General features: G+C 39.5%; 1 long non-coding RNA gene across 2 annotated transcripts in view; it reads left to right on the top strand.

Annotated features, from left to right (window-relative positions):
* The window catches only part of LOC134156268 (uncharacterized), a 136,359-nt gene that overhangs the window by 32,458 nt on the left and 82,446 nt on the right, over positions 1–21,455 (top strand). The window contains exon 1 of one of the 2 annotated variants that reach the window (XR_009961871.1): positions 4,884–5,022. The exons of the other annotated variant lie outside the window; for it this stretch is intronic. This is a non-coding gene — a long non-coding RNA (uncharacterized LOC134156268). Of the gene's footprint in view, positions 1–4,883; positions 5,023–21,455 lie in introns of those variants that run through there. 2 annotated transcript variants of the gene reach the window in all.

A 21,455-nucleotide genomic window follows, 5' to 3' on the forward strand; every position in this document is an offset into this window, starting at 1 on the left:
TAATTTCATTCACTCACCATCTATTTAGAAATGAACATAAGCGAATGCATCTGAAGCAGCTAGTATCTTAATGTAAGAACTCTCAAGACACCGTGAAAAAGGACTGACTTTAAATGTAAGGTACCAGAATATTTATAGGAGCTGAAAAAGAGGATTAAACCCTCTTTCCGTGTTTTTCATTATTTAAAATTCCCCTAGAAACCAAACCAACAACCACAAAACCCCTCATGTTTTACTCCCGAAATGTAAATCTAGTTCTCTCTCTGGTAAGAAGGTCTGTCTTCAGTAAAAATCCTTTGCTGATTTTGGACTGAGTTTGTTTGTATTTATTTTATACATGTTTATCCTTGGGGTGAGCCTTTTAGTGATGAGAATTCCAGACTCTAGGACAAAATGCAAAGGAAGCACTTCATAACTGGAGGAAGCAAAGCCAGGAAGAGAAGGCGTTACTCACTTGCAATTTTAAGTGCCTCAGGCTTGCAAAGCCCTCTTGATCTTTAATGTATCTATCATCTCAATGTTAAGCCCTCCATTCTGAGCCCCTAAAGATTTGTATAACTGAAATGGGTATGTTGAGCTATTTGGGAGACTTTATCAATATGGGTTGACAGACTAAAAGGAGAAATTAGTTTGTGTATTTGTTAGTGTGAAATACTGTCACCAGCATTACGGGTGCAAAGAATGTTGTGTTGCACAATTCCTATGCTCAGTATTGCTATTGAGCCCATAAGCCATTCAGTTACTATGTTTAGCAAAGTAGCAATCTGTTTGAACAAAAGGGGATGGTATTAAGTTTTGGCTTAGCTTTTAAGGAGATTAAACATTTGAAATCATGCAGGTGAATATATAATAACTCCATATGCATACTGCATAGTATGTTTGTGTTTTGAAGTGTTCTGAAAAGTCAATAGCCAATTTTTATGTTTAAATTGTTCTGCTCTTTGTTTAAATTGCTCTACTTCTGCAGCCTGTAGGCATGTGCAGCGTTAACAGTTCAGTTCTGTTTTCAGTCTTCATTGTAGACAAACTGTCCAGTGACCATTGCACATAGAATGATTGAGAGTTAGGATATCATTTTTTCAGTGCCACTTGTGTAATTAGGACTTAAAAAAAACACCAATCCTGGGATTGAATGGGGTTAGCAACACTGTCAGAACAAAGAGAACACCTGATTTGTGAATTACTGCTGAGAGTAAGTTGTTGGAGCTTGAAGAGGCTATCTGAGTTTCTGGGTTTTCTTCCCAATTATTTCCAGTCCTTATAGCAGAGTTAAGGTGAGTCTAGAGCCATTTGGCAAAGCTCAAACATTTGTAGGTTTTATGTATTTAATTTTCTTTGTGTTTTCTCTTTGCTGATGAAGTGGCTGAATTATTATTGTTCCTACCGATCAAGTCTTGGTGTCTGAAGGTTTTTGCTGCTGTTCATGTTAGCAGTGGTGGGAGTAAGAGTGGAAGGGGCAGCAGTTCTCAGTAGTGGCAGAAACAGTTCGTTTTACAGGAAGGGTGGGGGATGCCCACACCCGTCTGCTCCTGGGGTTTCTAACAAAGCACTGTGCCAGCAATGGGCAACTTCGGAGTTGGTGTCTACAACCTTTGTGCATTAATGAGTCATGGAATGGTAAATAATTAGGAAAATCAGGATAGTTATGCAAGTCTACTAGGTTCATTAATAATCATGTATCTAAACATGTTGTAATGCCTTCTACAACTGGAAGAAGGATTGTATTCAGAGAAGCACTGTGGAGAAAAAAAGACTAAAAAAGTCTTGATTAAATGTTTTAAGTACCTTTTGGAATTAAAGACTGTGAGTAAATGGAAATTCATTGGCAGTCTTGCCTGGAACACCGCGCTTTTCCTTAAGCTTTTAGAAGTCCTTAGTGTGTTAATACACATTTCCAGGAATGATGAAAAATAAGGATCAGTGGTGGCCTTGTGGTGAAAAAGTCAGCAATTACAGTCTGTAAAGCAGACAGAGTAGACAGAATGTCTAAGCCAAGGAAGGGCTATCATTACCTGTTATTACTGGCTTTCAGTTGTTGCCGGCTTAAGTGAGAATGCTCAAAGTACTTCTTGGTCCAACACATTTCCAAATTAATCCAAACCTTAGTAATCGAGGTAATGACTGGGGAATTATTTAATATGGGGATTTTTACTTCTTTCTTCCCCTCCCCTCCTTCTTTTTTTTCAATCTGAAGACTTTTAAATTTTACATATACAGCTAAAAATCTTTCAATATCAAGCAACGATTTTTGCTGCTTTTTAACGTTTAGAATTGAAAATGGGTGTTGAGGGAGAGCTGAGAATTCAAAAGGGGCTTAGATCTTCAAAGTATAAATGTATATACATTACACTGTTGTCAGATTTCATAATTTTCTGTTTCCCATTCATTTTATATTGATTAATTCCAGGAGGCTTAGAAAGCTCCCTGTTCTCCATTCTGCCTGGCTGCAGTAACAAAAAACTAACTAGGGCCAAATGATACAACTGAAAATCTCCTGCATTCATTAAGAGAACGCAACAAGAACAGGCATGCCCTTAGTGATAAAGCAATGAGCTTTGTCTCAAGAGGCCTTGGTTTTATTTCCAGTTTAGGCTCCCAGAGAGTAAATGGCTTACTCTCTGTGCTTTAGTTTTATCTATGTAGCAATGAATACATGCTATTATTTCCTGTCTCTAGACTGTAAAAGGCAGAGCAGGTCTTTTATATATTTATAGTACTTCCTGAAAGGCAGCTTCAATCTCTGTAATAGCTGAGGAATGCTGGCATAAGATGATGATCATGAGAATGGTTAGTTATGCTGGCCCACATACCATAGATTTGGAGGGAAAAAATATGGGCTATCAGTATTTCATGTAGAATTTAATATCACTTCTTGTCTGTGTGCCCACGGAGGGTACGAGGTGTGCTAAGGCTGCCATTGCCTGACCTTCGTGCGACTGAACACAAACCCTGTGAGAAGCAGCCTTCCTTTCACTTTACTGGTAGTTTGGCTGGCTGCTAACACAGCCTAACTCAAACTGCTTACCGGATTTAATTAACCCAGAAAAGCAAAGGCCGTCAGGACAGTGACAGTTGAAGCTGGAGAATGGATATGTTTTTCACTCAGATCTGGATCATCCACAGCTGGTTATGGCTGTATCCTTCTGAAATGGAGGTTAGAATACTGAAAATACATAGTACACGTTTGAACCATCACACCTGCATGGCATGAGTATAGCACAGTGCCTTCAGAAAATAAAATATGCGAATAGGGTGCAGGAAGCAAATCTTTACAAACAAGTTCTGGAGTATAATGATCTCTGTTTTATGATTTTCCAGCCACAAACAGTTTCATGATAAAAATGGGACTTGAAGTAGCTTATTTCTTGGGGAAGAATAAGTGACCTTGTGCTACTGCAGAGCTGCTGAAAGACAGTGATATGTTTTTGTCTTAGACTGCACGGTAAATCTGTCATTTTGTATTGGAATTTTATTATGCAAAAAAAATACAGCCTTATGCAAAAAAACCTGCTTGTTTTAAATCTGCCATTCTAAACTTATTTACGTTAACTTGTGCTCATGAGTTTTCTCCCTGAAGTCAGTGGTATGAATCCAGTCTTAATGAAATTATTTGTTGTTTGTTTTTACTTAGTGTGTAATTATACTTTGCTATGTGATTTTTGCTTGAAGGGTCACAAGAGAGACTGAAGAACAGAAATAAAAGCTTCTGCACTGGAGGCATTTCTAAGGAAATGCAAAGTTATTGTATTCTATTTTTAAAAGCATCATACAATCTGGCAAGGAATATTCTTATGCTATTATGAAGGTTCCTTATATATTTCAGATTTCTAGGTATAGACGGGCATGTGCATTAAAGCTATTTTTGGTGAAAGACAATGATCTAATATTGTAACTAGTTACAACTTCAGTAAGCCTGAAAGTGTGTTCAGATAGATGTATAATGAAAGAATTAATGGAGATATTTTATCAACCCATTTAAGATCTTGTGTGTAATCGACTGTGAATTAATTGTCTCAGAGGCACTTGTTTGACAGTGACCATGTGCAAAATGGTTTCTGTGAGGAATTTAGTACAAATTATTGCCGTAAGTATGGTTGGCTCAAGAAAACCTGTGGAGGAGGATAAAGGAAATATACTTCTGGGAGGAAGTTCTGGTTTCTCTTCCCATTCCAGATCATTTCACCCTTCAATGTATGCAGGGTCCCCCGTGGTGTAACTGTTCCCTCCTCTGGAACCATCCAGACGGGATCTTTTCCTGTTAGATTACTTTCATTCTGACAGGATTCAGTATTTTTCTCTCATTTTCATTTCTGAATCTGAAACAAAGTTATGGTGTCACTTACGGGAAGAGGTTGAGTAAAATAGGTGTATGTACACACTGAAGAGGCTCTAGTGGAAATCAGTAAAAATACAGATGTATCAGTAGTTTTGGTAACTCCAGCCATCTCTAAGTACAGCCTGATTTTTAAGGACTTTCCTGACCTTTAAAATTTTTCATTCCTTGTGCAGTGATTCCTGTGCAACACAGATAACATGCAACTTATTCCCACTTTTACACAACAAAAAGGGAACAATTACTGATATCCTGCTGTCCTACCAATAGCTTTTTGTCCCAAAGCCTATACTCCTGATCATGTACACTGCTGGTAGTGATTCATTTTTCTTGCACAGAAGGCTTAAATTCTTTTCCTTCCCTGGCTGTTAGATTTGTAGGACTTCTTTTAGGTAAAGCGTGTGGTGAATATCAAAGTAATTAATCTTTACCTTATACTGGGATAACCTCCTTACTCCAGCTATATTTGAGAGATCCTGGCTTTTTTTTACAGAAAACTAACTTTGTTTTCATTTAGCCTTTATTTTTCCTGTCCTTCACCTAATAGGATTGGCTTGTGTTAAGCAAAGGATGGTGCAGTCGTAACGTGCTTCTGAAGATGTGTGCATGTGTTCAAGAGGAGGTCAAGTGTTTAATGGAACGTTCCATACAAGAATGAAGTAGAGCTCAAGTAAAACCTCAGTCTAAATGTACTAGTAGTGATCTTCAGTGTTACTGGTTCCTTATCTCCCTGTAATTGTACAAGAAATTCTTTGGGCTGGTAACTATATGTTTCCAAAACTGCAAGGTTAATAACACCTTTTGTTTTAATTGTGTTTCTATTAATAACTTATTATTAGACTGAGAAATTTAGGTAGTTTTAATCCATAGTAACTTCTCAGATTGCTTTACAAATACAACTGGTTTGTATTTTAGAAAGTGAATTAATTTTGGATGGTTAAGATCTTCTATCCTATTAGCTCTCAGTAAGCCCGGTTTCAAGGACAGCACGTGTAACTTGAGGTTTCTATACTAACCTATGCTGTAGTCACTATCATCCCAATTGTACACGTAGAAGGAGGTAAGAATTCACCAATGGCAATGTGCAGAGCATGCCGCTCTGGTGTAATGTGGTTCTCAGACTTAGTCATAGAGCTCCAAACGGCTTCTGTGGCAAGAGCATGCTCGTGTACTGCTGAACCCAGGGGTTCTTTATTCAGTGCAACGACTTCATGGCAATCACCAGTGGCCGTTTCCTGACTTGTAGCCGCTGAAAACTGACCTGTCCGTTCCGCTGGCGCGGGGCGGTGGCGCCTCCGCGGCCTGTAGGTGGCGGTGTTGGGCAGGCTGTGACCGCCGGGCGGGCTGCCTGCCCGGTCCAGCTCTGTAAGGAGAAGGGTTTTCCGCTCCCTCACTGACCGCTTCCCATCTTCTCTTGAGGGTCTGCCGGATTATCCTATGTACTTTGATACCTTAGGTCCAGGAAAGCCGTCCTCCTGAGCTTACACAGGGTCAGGGACTCTTCTGCTGCGCACCCACCAGCGAGGAGGCTGGGGGGACAGAAGGAATTGGGAGGGGACACAGCCAGGACAGCTGACCCCAGCTGAGCCAAGGGGTATCCTGTACCATATGGTGTGATGCTCAGTGTATAAAGCTGGGGGAAGTAGAAAAGGGGATAAAGTTGGGAGAGAGAGCATTTGTCTTCCCAAATTATCATAACATGTGATGGAGCCCTGTTTCCCTGGGGATGGCTGAACACATGCCTGACTATGGGAAGTGGTGAACTAATCCCTTGGTTTCTTTGCTTGCATGCGCAGCTTCTGCTTTACCTATTAAACTGTCTTTATCTCAACCCAGGAGTTTCTCACTTGTAGCCTTCCAATTAGTGAGTGAGTGGCTGTGTGGTGCCTAGGTGCCGGCTGGGGTTAAACCACCACAGTCTTGGGTTTTACAAAAAAGAGTTAAATGGAAGTGTCTGAATGGCTTCCTGAGCTTCTGCCTGCCCTGACCATGATTAAGCCTGGTGGATGGTCTGTCAGCTGTAGAAGCTGATCATGAAGTATTAGCCAATGCAGTGCAAGAGTTCACATTACATAGTGGCTGAAGAGCTCTTTAGCATGTAGCTGTTACACAGTGTACAAGCTGCTTTCATATCTTTTCATTCCTTTTGTCCTGGGTTCAGCAGTAGCAGTCATTTTTCTCCTTCTTAGTAGCTGGTGCAGCTCTGTGTTTTGACTTTAGCCTGACAACAGCACTTACAACACACTGATGGTTTTAGTTGTTGCTAAGTAATGCTTACTCCAATCAAGGACTCTTTTAGTCTCTCATGCTCTGCCAGTGAAGAGGGGCATGGGAAGCCAGGAGGAAGCAGAGAACAGGACACCTGACCCAAACTAGCCAAAGGGGTATTCCATACCACAGCACGTCATGCCCAGTATAGAAACTGGGGGGAATCACCCAGAAGGCCCAGATCACTGCTTGGGTCAGACTGGGTATTGGTTGGTGGATGGTGAGCGGTTGTATTGTGCATTACTCGTGATTGTTTTCTTTTCCCCTTTTAGTTTTCTATTGTCTCCCCTTGTTATTTCCTTTATTATTATTGGTGGTAGCAGTAGTAGTTTTGTGTTATACCTTAGTTAGTGAACTGCTCTTCTCTCAACCTGTGGGAGTTCCATTCTGTCAGTTCTCTCCAGCCCTCCGGGAGCAGCGATTGAAAAAGGGGAGGAGTGAATGAGCGGCTGCATGGTTCTGAGTTACTGACTGAGCTTAAACCATGACACTTTCTAGCATATAGCTTAGCATCACTTCCAGTTCAGCAAGATCACCTTAGTTGTTTGCTACAAATGATGAAACTTCTCCTGTAAAATCTAAATTTACACTTTAAAAGCTGTACTGAATTAAGATATAAATCCTGGTCTAAATTGAAGAATTTCAATTGTGAAGTCATCCATTGATTCTAATTGGGTTTGGGCCAATTCTTCATCTTCTGGCAGCTACTAAGGTGCATGCTTAAAAACAAACAACCCTCCCAAAACAAACAAATAGAACCCCCAAAATCTCCTGAAAACTTGGCTTTCTGTCATTTCACCAGTGTTGGACATTTCCAGGGGTTGCCTCCAATAATTTTTTGCAACAACTCTGTATTTTAGCATGCAATGTGATCTCCCAGAAAGCTTGATTTCTATTTTGCAGGTCTTAAAGGTTTTCCCTTTCTCAATTTTTGACAAACTTTGGCAATATTGATGATGATAAAACTGAGAGAACCATTGCTGCATTTATATTTTCAATCACACTTGACTTTTGCCTCTGTGCACGTACTTGGCAAGCAGTAGCACATTTTCAAGAGACACTTATGGTTTACTACAGAGTTCTTCCCATGGGCACAGAGCAATGGTTTAAGACTGCTTTGTTTCAGAGCACTGGGTATAATTACTTGGTGACAGGCAGAGCTTAACATGTTTGAACTGTTTAATAGGATGATCTAACTCGAAAGAACTGCAAAAATTACAGAACTTGCTAAGCCAACAGGGCCCCAAGCCTACATTTCAAAGAGGTAGTATGACCTGTCAGCTAGAGCTAGGATGCAGCATGGGAATTCCTATATTTTACAAAGGGGCAAAATTAGTAAGGCACTTTCGCATCCAGTTTGAATACCCAGAGGGCACATATGTATTGCAGAAAGTATATGTAACATGTCATGAATGGATGTGGAAAAGCCAGCTGGCTCCTTTCCTGGATGCTGGGCAGCCAGGTATCCAGAAAGGTGGGCATTCCTCTAATGACTAATGTATCCTGCATGTGTTAGAAGTACTACATACACATGATACATTTGGCCAGTGCCTCTGTGCATTGCTTGAATGCAGTATCTGTCCAGACCAACACCGTGCATGTGAGAGTGATAAAAAGTCACTTGCCACTTGCATGTTTTATTTGCTGGGTGCCCCAGAGGCTGCTACCTGTGACTCTGAACAGGGCATCCAGGCTTCGTGGAATGGCCACAATCATTCATTGTAGAAATCCATCAGAGTGAGAAAAATAGGTTTTGGGAAGGAATTCGGATGGAAGAAAGTAAGCAGGAGGGGTTGCCATTAAAATTAATGGAAGAGGATTTAAAAATAAATATGGGAATGCTCTGGAGATACATTTTGCAGAGCTACAGGCTTTGTAGCTCCTGCCCCCAGCTACTGTTTCTGTGGTGCATGCCCAGTCTTCTCTAAGTGGATTTCTTGCAGCCATGGATCACCAAAGGTATAACAGCAGGAATACGGCAAGCATTGGCAGAATTTGGAGTATTCACTTCCAAGGAAAGTATTTTATTCAGGTGTCAGAAATCTGATCTTAGGAGAAGAAAAGTAAAAATAAAAAAAAGGCGGGGGGGGGGGGGGGGGGATGAGGCTCAGAAGCTGTGTGTATTTGTTCTTGGGAGGACATTTTAAAGAAACAAGTGAGGAAAAATCAAAATCTAAATACAAAACAAAAAGATACTTCAATTACCAGGCTTGGCCAAAAGAAGCTGAATTCAAGGTCTGGGGCATGAAGAAAATCCCTTCTGCAGACCTGCCCCACCACAAAAATAAAAGAGAGAATTTGTCTCTAAAAGCCAGGTATGAGACCCAAGAACAGAAAAGCAGCTGCCAGGACTTGGAATGCTGGCTCATAAACTGCATTTTTATAATTGCTATCCTTACGAAAGATTGAAAGAAGGATTAAAAAAAAATAAAACTGATTTAAGCTAAACACAATTAAAGCCAACTTATTATTCCCCTCCTGTCTAACAAAGAATTTTGTGGATTGTGTTCCAGATGCTGGAGAAAAATCAGAATATTGTGTAGCCATTCCTACCTTTCTCGTGAAGGTGAGGTGAGTCTGTGTCAAGGCTTCTCAGAGATACTAACAAACTAACTGAATTATCTAGCACTGATTCTGACTCTGCAGTTTGATTCAAATTTCTCTGGTCAATTCTTTCTCCTTAAATCGGAATGCCAAGTATTGGCCCGCATTGTGTTCATCGTTCATAAGTATTCCCACAGCATAAACCAAACCTGTTTTGTTTAAATGCAAAGAAGTCATGAGATTTCATTACATAACGAATATCGCCTTAGGTTATGTGTGAAAGTTACTGTAATGTATTCCAAACTTTTAATATTCCTGTCTAGTGTTTCTTATTATACTCTTTTTTGTTTGTTTGAAGTGAAAGAGATTATCTGTACTCAAAAGTAAAATGTCAGAATATCCCCCTATACAAAGGTTATGGGACTGAGCCATGCTTTTTCCACAGAATAAATAACTTTTGAACAAAAGCCTTCACTGTGTTGTTAGTTCAGATTCTCTTACTTGTCTTGCACTGCTGTTAAGATGAAATGGGTAATATTACCTTCGGTAGTCAGAGGGAAGGTGGCAGATTGAGATGTAGCCAAAAAATAGCAGAATTGGGAAAATATGATGTTAGCCAAGGAAATTATTTTCTTGTAGCAGTGAGAACAGCAGCTCTCGCAGAGAAACTAGTCCCAGACCTTTGGCAAAATTAGGATTCTGAAAGAAGTTGCAGAGTAGTTTCCAACAGCAGTGTGACTCAGGATTCATGTAAGGTTGGAAGTTCTATTTAAGTGTGGCAGCCTGACAAAAGGTCTTTTTGGTTTTGATCTCCCAGTAAATTTAGTGATGAAGCTCTTTAATGTTTTTTTAGGTCCATGTAAAAATAACTTAATTGGGTTGGAGCCTACATTACAGCGACTTCTGCCTTGTTCTGTTCTAGTTTTCTGCCCCCAATTTCCTACTTCCTCATTTGGTTTTAATTGGACCTGTTCATGAGAAAAGCCTTCCCCATAAGGCATAAATGTTGTGTGTGGGAGAATTACTTGTAGATGTTTGTTCTGTGAATTGGAATAACAAACTATTCTAAGAGTGCTTTGGGTTTGAAAGCTCCTTTGGCCAATGGCAGCAAGTCTGAACCTTTTATTTCATTATTATTCATTTTTCAGTTAATCCCACTGTGCAATTTGAGATAATCTATTTGCTGTGGGGTCTGGCTTTTTTTTTTTTTCCCTTTGGCAAAAATGCAAGAACCTTCTTGTCCACCAAATGCATGTGCATGCTATGGACTTGTGTTACTAACATGTCTGTACATTAACTGAAGCTCTGAATGAATGTTTTTGAATAACATGCTCTGTGAAAACATCTGTGGTATTTCATAAATGTGTTTGGAAATTATAATGCAGATTATCCTCAGTCTTGAATCAGAGATGTGAAGTGTGTTATGTTCTGCATGTGAGAGACTCAGTGGTACTGAATTCTATATGGCTGTTCTTTGGTTGCATCTGTGCAGGCTGTTGCTGATGCTTTTGGCTATAGATGCTAATAGTCAGTAGCGTTTTATTGCAGGGGGTTGTGTTTACTTTTAATTCTTATTAGGAGTTTGTCATTTCCAGCACAAGAGCATGTTCTTTCCAAATCTAACAGTTTACTTTTGTTCAGTTTATGATTAAACTTTCAGGAATCCTTCACAGGATTTAAAAACTGTTTTTTAGTTTGCTTTGTCAGCAAACTGAGTTTTGGCTTTGCTAAGGTTATGACTAAAGAATGGAATTTAATCACCTTATATTGTCTTTGAATTCTGATTTGAATCTCTTTTACACAAACTGGTAGTAATTGTGTTGGGTGATATATGTCTATGTTATTGACATTCCCAGATACATAAGCTGTGTTCATTCAGTGAACAGAAATATCTGATTGAGCTGCTTTTGTGATACAGCAAGTTTTTAAGGCTCCCTTCCTTCAAAGGTGATGCTGTGGAACTTCTAGCCATTGCTTTATTTATGATGTTAATGTTGTGGTAATGTTGGCTTCAGGCAAGGGACTTTTCAAATCCTCTGGCTGCTGAACAGCACAGGGAATCAGTGCTCCCAAGTCCCTTAGCTACTTCTGAAAATCAAGTTTCATGTATGAACTGAACTGTAAGGATAGATACTTGCTTGGACCATCATTTCAATTAAATGGACACCTTTAGCACAGAAGAGGACAAAAAATAATACAGAAAACTTCTGGAATTATATTAAGAGACAGATATCTGTAAAATACGTGGATACCTCCACAGGAAAATGTTTGTGGATCTGGGTGAAGATCACATATCAAAATAACTAAAAATAGTTACAAAACTATGAATTCTCTAGAAGAGAATAGTTTGGTTTTCAGATTCTAATCTGAAGCCTATTGCAATAAAAGAACTTTGACTCCATAGAGTATCATGCTTGGGATAATTTTGGGGAGCTTTCTTTTCATTGACTAGTCCAAGAAGCCTCAATAAAGTCTGCAGAATTAGTCATTTAGTGCCTTTGGGGATGAAGTAGTGAAAAACATCCTGAAAAAGTAAACTAAATGGAATAGTAATTGTATTTTGAGTGAGTAACAAGAGTTTATGTTTAAGTATAATCTTCTGCATGGAATTTTTTAAAACAGGGAGTGCCTGTTCCTGCAAAATCAGTCATACCCAGTGAAAACATTTCAGTACCAAGGACTGGAGAATGTAGTTTCTTTTGCCTTCATCAAAGCTCTCTCTTATCATGTGATCATGCTTGCTAGTGATTCTTGGTGAAATCAGATGATGAGTATGAAAGAGCAGACTTGGAATTTTACATATTCTACAACATCAGGCATTGGAAAGCTAACAAAGCTCTTTTCAACAGAGTTGTTAGATTGTTACATAAATTGTTGCTTTTCCATCTTCACACTATATTACATCTAGTCTTCTGTAAATCTGCTTGCTTATTGCTTTTTTAATCACTGCATTTCTCAGCTCTGAGTTACAGCTAGCTTGATGGTTTCAGGAGGGGCATGAATTGTTACAAACACAGGTGGTTTGGGTTCGTTTCCAAAGTAAAAATTAGTAACTAAGTGTTGGCAGCTGCATCCACCACTTTATATGTATTTAAATCTATTTTATGGTAAGAGTTTCTTGTTCCAGATATAAGGGTGGGAAGTGCAGCTATACCATGTAATCTAATCAGCCTTTCAGAGTTCACAGTAGCAATCAAGTCCTGGAAAGAATGTTTTGATGAGAACAAAGCTGCTGAGGAATTCTCCTGAGTTTTGTTAGAATGATGGCTTGGAATAGATACGCCAAAATCTGTGACAAGTCTGTAAAACTCAAAAGAAGACTTATTAATATGGTTATAGTGCTTTGTGGATTTTATGTAACGCTGCTTTTCATGGACTGTACAGGTAGATCATGCAGGGCAGTCTCCTGTTGTGCTTTTGCACTGACAGCATGCTGATCACAAGGCAGGGGAGTGTTTACAAGTGTTGCTATCCTTCAGAGAGTTTGAATAGCCAAACTAGTGGCAAGTCTACTCTACCCTCTAATGAATGTTGGTCTATAGTGTGATAATTCCCAAATAAATTGCTTCACTGACCCTGCTCATGGTCTTCTTCAAGGCGCCCCATTTAAGTCTCCAGCTATCACCTTTCTCAGTATAGAGTTCCATAGCACACTTATTCCAATCTGAGGCCTTAGGCTCTAAACCTCTGTTGTTCTTTGCAATATCTTTCAACAGGTCAGGTCAACACCTGCAGTTCCAGTTCTTGCAGCATTATAGTGCACGGTTTGTTCCTGAAAAACAATGTATTACTTAAACTGAAACACTTTAGAGAAAGCATTTTTCAAAAGAGCAATCAGTCTGGCATGTCTCTACACCCATCTTGCTCAAGTTAGTTGACATTTACAGTCCTGTGCTATGTCAAGTGTTTTGAACAAAGTGGAATCACTCCTTCAACTCTCCTGACTAGGGATAAAATACGGGAAGACTTACCTCCTCTTTTTACTGTTATCACTATGTTTTAATATCTTAAATGTTCTCATTTCCTGAAGGATACAAATTCAATAAGTGTTGCAGTAATGTTCTCAGAAACTTCTTGTCCCTGCGGGGAGGGATGTGGCCTTAAGGTTGTCTTATGCTCTCAAATTTAATTTAATTTTATGCAGATATCAGGCAGATACTTCTTTTTTTAAGATTCTAATACACTTATATGTTTAAAAAAATATTAAAGACAGAGATGATTTAATAGCAAGAAATCAGTAGACTGTATCACTGTTTTCTTTCAAATCATGTGGGTTTTATCAGTCTTTATCACAGATTTTGAATCAGCAGACCCATTGGTGGGTTCTGAAATTGTCTTGAGAAATTGCAGTCTCAGAAATACTTTCTTTCGTTTGTTCTTGAAGCTTTTTCTAAATAAGCTATCCATTTTTAAAAGCTTGCACTTACTGTTTCAAGGGATCCTTTGCTTTGTAAGTCATGTTACAGAGCTGGTTGTAACGGGCCTTTGATATACCTTAAAAATTGACAGGAATGCTGTTGTGCAATGACATATTTGACAGCTTCTCCTAACTAAAAAAAGGGAAACCAAGCGCCTGTCTGACATGAAAGTGTGTAGTGTCTGCAATGTTCGCCAGGGGAAAAAACATAAAGAAAGTGCAATTGCAAGGCAGAATTGGAGACTTTCTTCGGGAGTCAGGGGAAGTTCCCCCCATGTGAAGCGATTCAGCTTTTGAACAGCTTAACTCCACTTTTTCTCCTGTCCAACTCTCCGCAGTTGGTTTTGCAGATGTAGTCTTAGATAAATGATCACGTAACCATAAAATATAGTGTAGAGATGAGGAAATTAGACACAGTAGGGTGTGACATCATGGAAATTAATTCACTGTTCAAAAAAGTAGTTTTATCTGTCTCTGTATCCTCTGTGCAAGGGAGACTGGCTAATGTGGCATTGCTGTGGCTAAATCACTTTCAGTCCTTGAGCTAGTTGATGTTATTTTTTTTAGGTTAATTCATCCATCGTTAGGCCAAAAAGCAGACAGCATTGAAAGCAAACTGTAAGAACAGAACTTAAGCAAAACCAGTGGAAAATAATGAGTAATTAAATGTACCTCCCAAGTAAAGAGAATCTGCCCCACTGCTGGGTACTGAAAGTGATCATTCCCATGCATCAACCATGGAGGCTGGGGGTCTCTCTGGATTTTCTTTGTGTGTTTGCTTCTCTTGTTTTAGCTTCTGAAACACTTAATGTATTTTGTTTCTATAAAATTACTTGTGATCTATGGCCTTGCTGATAAATACACTGTGGCAGCACCTAGCCACACATAAGCCCTCCATGGGTGTTCAGTAGATGCTGTGATGTTCTCCTGGGCATGAGGCTTTCGTAAGTCCTTCCCTCAGTTCCAGCTGTCTCTACTGTGGAATGTTCTGCAGAGCCAGAGTTGAGTCCTTCCAGTTGGATGACTGACTCAGGTTCCAGTGCAGGTAATATGTTTAAATTTCAACAAAACTTTGCACCAGAAAAAGAGAGGGCATGGTAAAAGGGCAAACTGCCATCACTGTAACTGGAGTCTTTTTCTTTAAACAACTTTGGAAGTGCCTGTCATGTTAAGTTCTTCATGTGCAGTTTCTTCTTTTCCTCAAAGGGTACATGATGATGCTCCTGAAAATAAGCAACCTTCCAGTGGCTTTAGAGCAAAATAATTTTCACATATATCTCCTTCAGTGGGTTACATTTATCAGCTTTCCAATCTCTTTTCAAGATGAAAGGTGAAACAGTCTAACTTGACACAAAGAAATAAAGTCTATCTTGTCTTTGAACTGTCTGCCAAGGAAGTAATAGGCTCATGAGGTTTACCTGTGCAACGCTGAGTTGTGCTGAGAACAGCAGCTTTTAATGAAACATACAAAAATATTTGAAATTTAGATGTATTTGGGGATGGAGAAAGGAAAGGATTTTTGTTTGTACAAACTGTAATTCTGAAATGCTTCTAAGTATTCACCTAGTAATGCCATTAATATCCCAGAGCTATTTCTATATATCTGTGTCCCTTGTTATTCTAGAAGTCATTGCTTCTAATTTGAAAAATAATTTTAATAACCCTAAAATTTAGCTTTGACTTCTTCAAAGAGGCCATATGTGGTTTTTAACTGGTTGCTCCTGGGCAACTTCAGTCTTTCCACATTCATTTTCCAAATTCACAGGCTGGTATGTAACTTCATATGTGAAGCCATTCCTATTGATTTCAGAAAGAATATTCATACAAAGTAAGTATGTATATGGATGTTTGTAGGATTGAAGCACCATGAAAAACAAAACAGGAAGGTAAATGTCATTATAGAATCATAGACTAATTAGGGTTGAAAAGGACCTTAAGATCATCTAGTTCCAACCCCCCTGCTGTGGGCAGGGACACCTTACGCTAAATCATATCACCTAAGGCCTCGTCCAACCTGGCCTTGAACACTGCCAGGGTTGGAGCATTCACAGCCTCCCTGGGCAACCCATTCCAGTGCCTCACCACCCTAACAGGAAAAAATTTCCTCCTTATATCCAATCTAACCTTCCCCTGTTTAAGTTTTAACCTGTTACGTCTTGTCCTATCACTACAGTCTCTAATGCATCTCCAGCATCCCTGTAGGCCCCCTTCAGATACCGGAAGGCTGCTATGAGGTCTCCACGCAGCCTTCTCTTCTCCAGGCTGAACAGCCCCAACTTCCTCAGCCTGTCTTCATACAGGAGGTGCTCCAGCCCCTGATCATCCTTATGGCCCTTCTCTGGGCTTGTTCCAACAGTTCCATGTCCTTTTTATGTTGAGGACACCAGAACTGCACACAATACTCCAGGTGAGGTCTCACAAGAGCCAAGTAGAGGGGCAGGATCACCTCCTTTGACCTGCTGGTCACGCTCCTTTTGATGCAGCCCAGGATACGGTTGCTTTCTGGGCTGCGAGCGCACACTGAAGCCGGCTCATGTTCATTTTCTCTTTGACCAACACCCCCAAGTCCTTCTCCTTGGGCTGCTCTGAATCTCTTCTCTGCCCAACCTGTAGCTGTGCCTGGGATTGCTCTGACCCAGGTGCAGGACCTTGCACTTGGCATGGTTAAACTTCATGAGGTTGGCATCAGCCCACCTCACAAGCGTGTCAAGGTCCCTCTGGATGGCATTCCTTCCCTCCAGGGTATCAACTGAACCACACAGCTTGGTGTCATTGGCAAACTCAACTTATAATCAAGGTCATCCAGTAGTTCTGCACTGATGTATTCTATGCATTAATATCATTAATGCATAGAAAGATTTACTAAAATTATGTATTTGGAAAAGATAAGAGCTGTCTCAGAATATTTGAAAGCATCATATATGAAAGCATTATATAATGGGAACTCATAATAAGAAATCTAGAATATTTTTTGTGGAACTTTCAGCTGTACAGTAGAGTTAATTCCAACCTGTACTAAATACATACAATAAACAGCCATAGAGGAACAAAATATCCAATTTGATAGGTAAATCAGGAGCACAAGTAGATCACAAAGATTGAGAAGTACAGAAGTCAAAGTTCTTACCAAGGAAACTTCCTAAGCAGTGAAAAATTCCACTATGTCTTGTACTAAAGAAGCAGCACAGGGAAGTGTTTGAGGTAGATTACTTATACTGGGATTGGCATTCATATATCCGGGATCCATAAAGTGAAGTTACTTAATAATTATGAAAAAGAGCTTCCTTTTCCCACTCCTTCCTTCTCTTTTCCTATCTCTACTCCAAAAGTAGCAGTTAAAAACACACTTTTAAGAAAACATCTATATGTATTATAGCAGACTGCATGTCCATCACGCAGAAAGCCCTAAGTAGTTACAACTTGGGTTCTGCTGTGCTTAATCAGATGACAAAAGGGCATGCAGATTTAACATAATGCCAGAAACGTATGTGTGCTCTACCAAACAAGGCTCCTTTTACAGGGGAAAAATGAGCCTCCACACGTGGCATTTATGATACTTAAACCATACTGAAAGCTGATCTCTCCTGCTCTTCAATGAGGTGCTGTTTTTTATTCTTGCATCTCATCATTATAACACATAGCAGATACCAACCTGTTATTTCAGGTGTTCCATTAGACACCCGGTGTCTCCATTTCAGTCCCCTACAGTCACTCTTGAGTCATCCTGCAGCTGATGTGAACCAGAAGTCTGAGAAAAGCTTTTTTAATCATGGCAGTTCTAATTAGTTCTTCAGTTTACAATCAAATCTACTTACAACAGGTAATTTTAGTTCTGTATGACTTATTCCTAAGCCATCTTGCTTTCTCTTTATGGAAGACTACTGGGATTTCTCAAAAATGGTAGTATTATAAATGTTCCTAGACTAAGCTGCTTTGTGATTAACAAACCTACTCCAATTAGCTGAAGTCTGAAATCTTTTTTCCCTTTCCATTTATGAACTCAAAGGCTTCATGCAAGAGGGACACACAACAGTATGGATCTCTTGAGTTTCCCTAATACATCTCAGAAATCTTGTGAATGAAAAACTGTTTGCAGCCTCACAAGGTGTGACAAGCATTCTAACATATGGTGGCCGCATTACTTTGCCAGGCCCAGAAGCAGCACAGCGCAGAGTGAAGCTGTACCAAAAAGAGTATTTCTTAAAGGATCATCATGATTCTGTTGTCTTCATCCTTCTAAGACTCATCTTTCTTCTCACTTGCTTACTGGCATCCAGATCCATGAGAAGAAAGAAGTGTTGAAATAATATTCAGCATGAATGACATCTGTTGTAATTTAAGACCATTCTAGTGTACAATTTTGAAAACAATTACTGCCTATCTTTTTGCAGTAGCTTAAACATAGCTGAGAACTGTCTCCATGCATGTACTTCCCCCTATCTGCTCTTCACCCTAAACCAGTTTTTCTGTGCCTGCGGACAGTTGATGAAATAATGTGTAGACAATATCTTTTTAACCCAGGCATGCACATATTCAGATATATGCCAGCAAAGCAGAGAGGAACAAACAGGATTAATTAAACTTAAATTAATTAAAGGTTAGTCTAATTTTTATTTAGTTGAAAGTGGAGACTCATATGGGAACATGCACGATAAATCCAAGAAATTCTGCATTAGGATTAGCTGATTCTTGGACTGGAACATGTGGAAAAGCCAGAACACCTCAAACGTCTCACTGTCTCACAAGCAGTTGTTTTATGTTTTGATCAAAGCAGTTATAAAGTACTTTTTTGCTTTGCTGCATTTTGTTCTGACTTAAATGTATTCACGCAGAACAGCCCTAGGGCACGCAGGATTTGGACCTAGTGAGGATTTTAATTCTCTGGGGGAAGTCAGGAAAGATTCTGTTATTTTTCCAATAAGTTTTGAATTAAGTCTCAGTGGAAATTTCTATTCTGGGCATCCCTACACATCTGAATTTTACTGTTCCTTCATTTCTGTCAGTGCAGCTGAAGGCTATCTTCCTTCAAGGGTTGAGGAAATGGTTATAGTCTGTATTCACCACCTCTGTGTTTGGAGACTTGTGTGGGATCCAAGCTCAAGAAAGATACTGATGATTCTACACAGACCCCCAGCTATTGCTTGGGGTCCTGAAGTATTTAACATACAGACAGGGCCTGAGACCTGTGTTTGTTCAGCCTGGAGCAGAGGCTGTCTTAGCGACCTCATGGGTGGTTATGCAGAAAACAGACTATGGTTCTTCTTGGAGGCATACAGATTGCCAGCAACAGATACAGGTTACAGTAGGGAAAACTGACCAGATAGAAGGAGAAAATTCTTCCAAATGAGTGTTCAGTCCCTGGAATAGAGCCTGAGTAATGGAAAATTGGAGATTTTCAAAATTCAACTGGACAAGGTCCTGAACAACCTGATCTAAACTTAAAGCTTTCTCTAATTTGGAAATTAGCCATGAAATTGGACCAGATGATCTTCAGATATCCTCTAGAATATGTACTATTGTATAATTCTAACTTGAGCAATGCATGATAAAGCATCCTTCTACTGATCTGATTCTGCATGTAATCCTGCAGATGGCTACATAAACACAGCTGTAGGGACAGTAAACTGAGAGATGAAAAACAGGTCAGGATGGAAAGGGAGAAAAGTAGTTGTCTAAGGAAGCCTCCTACCTAGGCTTCAATGCTGGCCACATCAGAAGCAGGAGTGTATCATCAGGATCTCCTCTCCTTGTATTTGTCCTGTTCTGCTTTATGCCAAGAGCACCACCACACCATTAACAGTTTGTAGATCACTTTCTTATTAGACACCGTATGGGAACAAGAGATCAGACAAAGATCACCCTCTGCAGTACTAATTCCTTAAATCTGGCTTGCAGTAGAGGGACTGAAAGCTCTACATAGAAAATCAAGAATGGAGTGATTATCGGTGCACAGAGGCCAGGCTGATCAGCATCAAAAGTCCATGTCCCAGCTTCAGTACAAAAAAAAAAAAAAAAAGAAATCAAAATCTTAATCTTTGCTTCCGATAGAATCACGACAAGGAAACATCTATCACATCAGGATTTACATCTTAATTAAAAGGGCAGCAATGTGTAATCCTATAGGTCTGTATTTGAAAGAAAGAGAAGAAATACTGCAGTAATCACATTTCAGAAGGGAAGAAAGCACATATGGAATGCACATGTAGGTAAGTATGTGGGAGGCTGATTGATAGTCTTAAAGAAATAAGAAAATAACTGAAAAAAAAAAACATTGTAACCTCTAAAACCAATTCTCAATATGAATCTTAATTTTACTTGTTTTTTTTAAAGGTAATAAAGGGTGTCTGTTCAGCCTTCAGGTCAGTCTTGGACTTTAAGCTAGGGTTCAATGCAGGACTTGTGGAGTCTTCTTGTAAGTAGACTCATAGAACAGTTAGGGTTGCAAAGGACCTGGAGATCATCCAGTTCCAACCCCGCTGCCATGGGCAGGGACACCTCACACTAAACCACGTCACCCAAGGCTCTGTCCATCCTAGCCTTGAAAAAGTAGTAACAGGACTCACCGAAAAGCCTACAGTGTGATGGTTGTGCAGATGCTTTTAGACTAACCTGTCAGTTAATTAGGTCCAGATCATTCATGACTACACATCATTCCCATATGGGCACTTCTCTATGAGTATGACAAATACATCTCTATAATCAAACCCAGAAATTTTTGTTGTCAGTGAGGCATTTCTCACAGGAACTTGATTTAACCATTGTGGGGGACTTTGCCTGTCTTGCAGTAAGGAAAATGCCAGAGTGTAGTTGCTTTATCTGTTGGAAGATGTAGAGTGAGAATGCCAAGACGTAGATGGTCAAACAGATGCAGTGAAAGCAGCACATCATGTTTATTGTAACTGCTGCTTCAGTAGCATTACAGAAAAAACTCCTCTCTGGGATTTTTGTTGAATAGTGTCTCTCAACCATAAACTTCCTCCTTTATGTTGACTGAGCTGCCATTTTCCATGAAACTGTAACTGAAATACAAAATTATTTTATTACAGCTTTGAGATGAACTTACTATCTGTAGGAGGGAGGGACTGTGTAAAAAGCTATTTAGTTAGGTAATATATTACAGTTTTTTAATTTGGCACAATTCTGAAATTCCAAGCACTTTTGTTTACTTCCTACAGAACGCAAACTCTTGCATTTTAGTTAAGTGCTGTGAGTGTTTGAACCCTTCAAACCTTCAGCTGCTTCACAACCACTTTGTGTAGATGGCTGGATGAGTTATAATCTTAGCTATACTTATATGCCTACAAGTTCAGTATAAGCAGGTCATCAGGCAGCTGCAACTTCATTCACCCCATCAGCCAGTATCTGTAATCATTCAAGGCAGCCTGCCTGTTTCTACCAAAATCCTCTGGTGAACCAGGATTTTTTTTTGTGTGGGAAAAGACAGAATTGTATATATGTGTAAGGAATTAAGAGGAAAACAAATGTGTACAATTCAGTTGAAAAGCTCATTTAAAAAAAAATGCAAATCCATGAGATGTCAGGTTTCTTTTAATCTGTTTTCATAGAATTCATGGGTTTGTGTTCGTATTGCTGATACCGATGCTCTGAGCAATGTCGCTTAGGATTTCCTCCCCACCTCAATGTGTAAGGCTTTTTTTTTTTGCTTTTTTTTTTTTTTTTGTGATATTTAGCCTTGAACAAGATCTCGCTTGATAGAAGTAGGCTTGATAAAGCAGTGGACAGCAGAACTGGTTTTGTCTGTATTGTTTAGAAAAGAACGTTTTGGTGGATGCATATGGATTAGGAAATATGGAAGTTTGACAGAGAAATTAAAAATTTCCAGAGGAATTTTTCAAGAAAAGGAAGTTCTGATGTTTTGTACAACACAAGATG

This window comes from Pezoporus occidentalis, unplaced genomic scaffold, assembly GCF_034315485.1.
Source record: "Pezoporus occidentalis ecotype Australia unplaced genomic scaffold, CSIRO_AGI_Poc_V1 ctg83, whole genome shotgun sequence".
Lineage (NCBI taxonomy): Eukaryota > Metazoa > Chordata > Aves > Psittaciformes > Psittacidae > Pezoporus > Pezoporus occidentalis.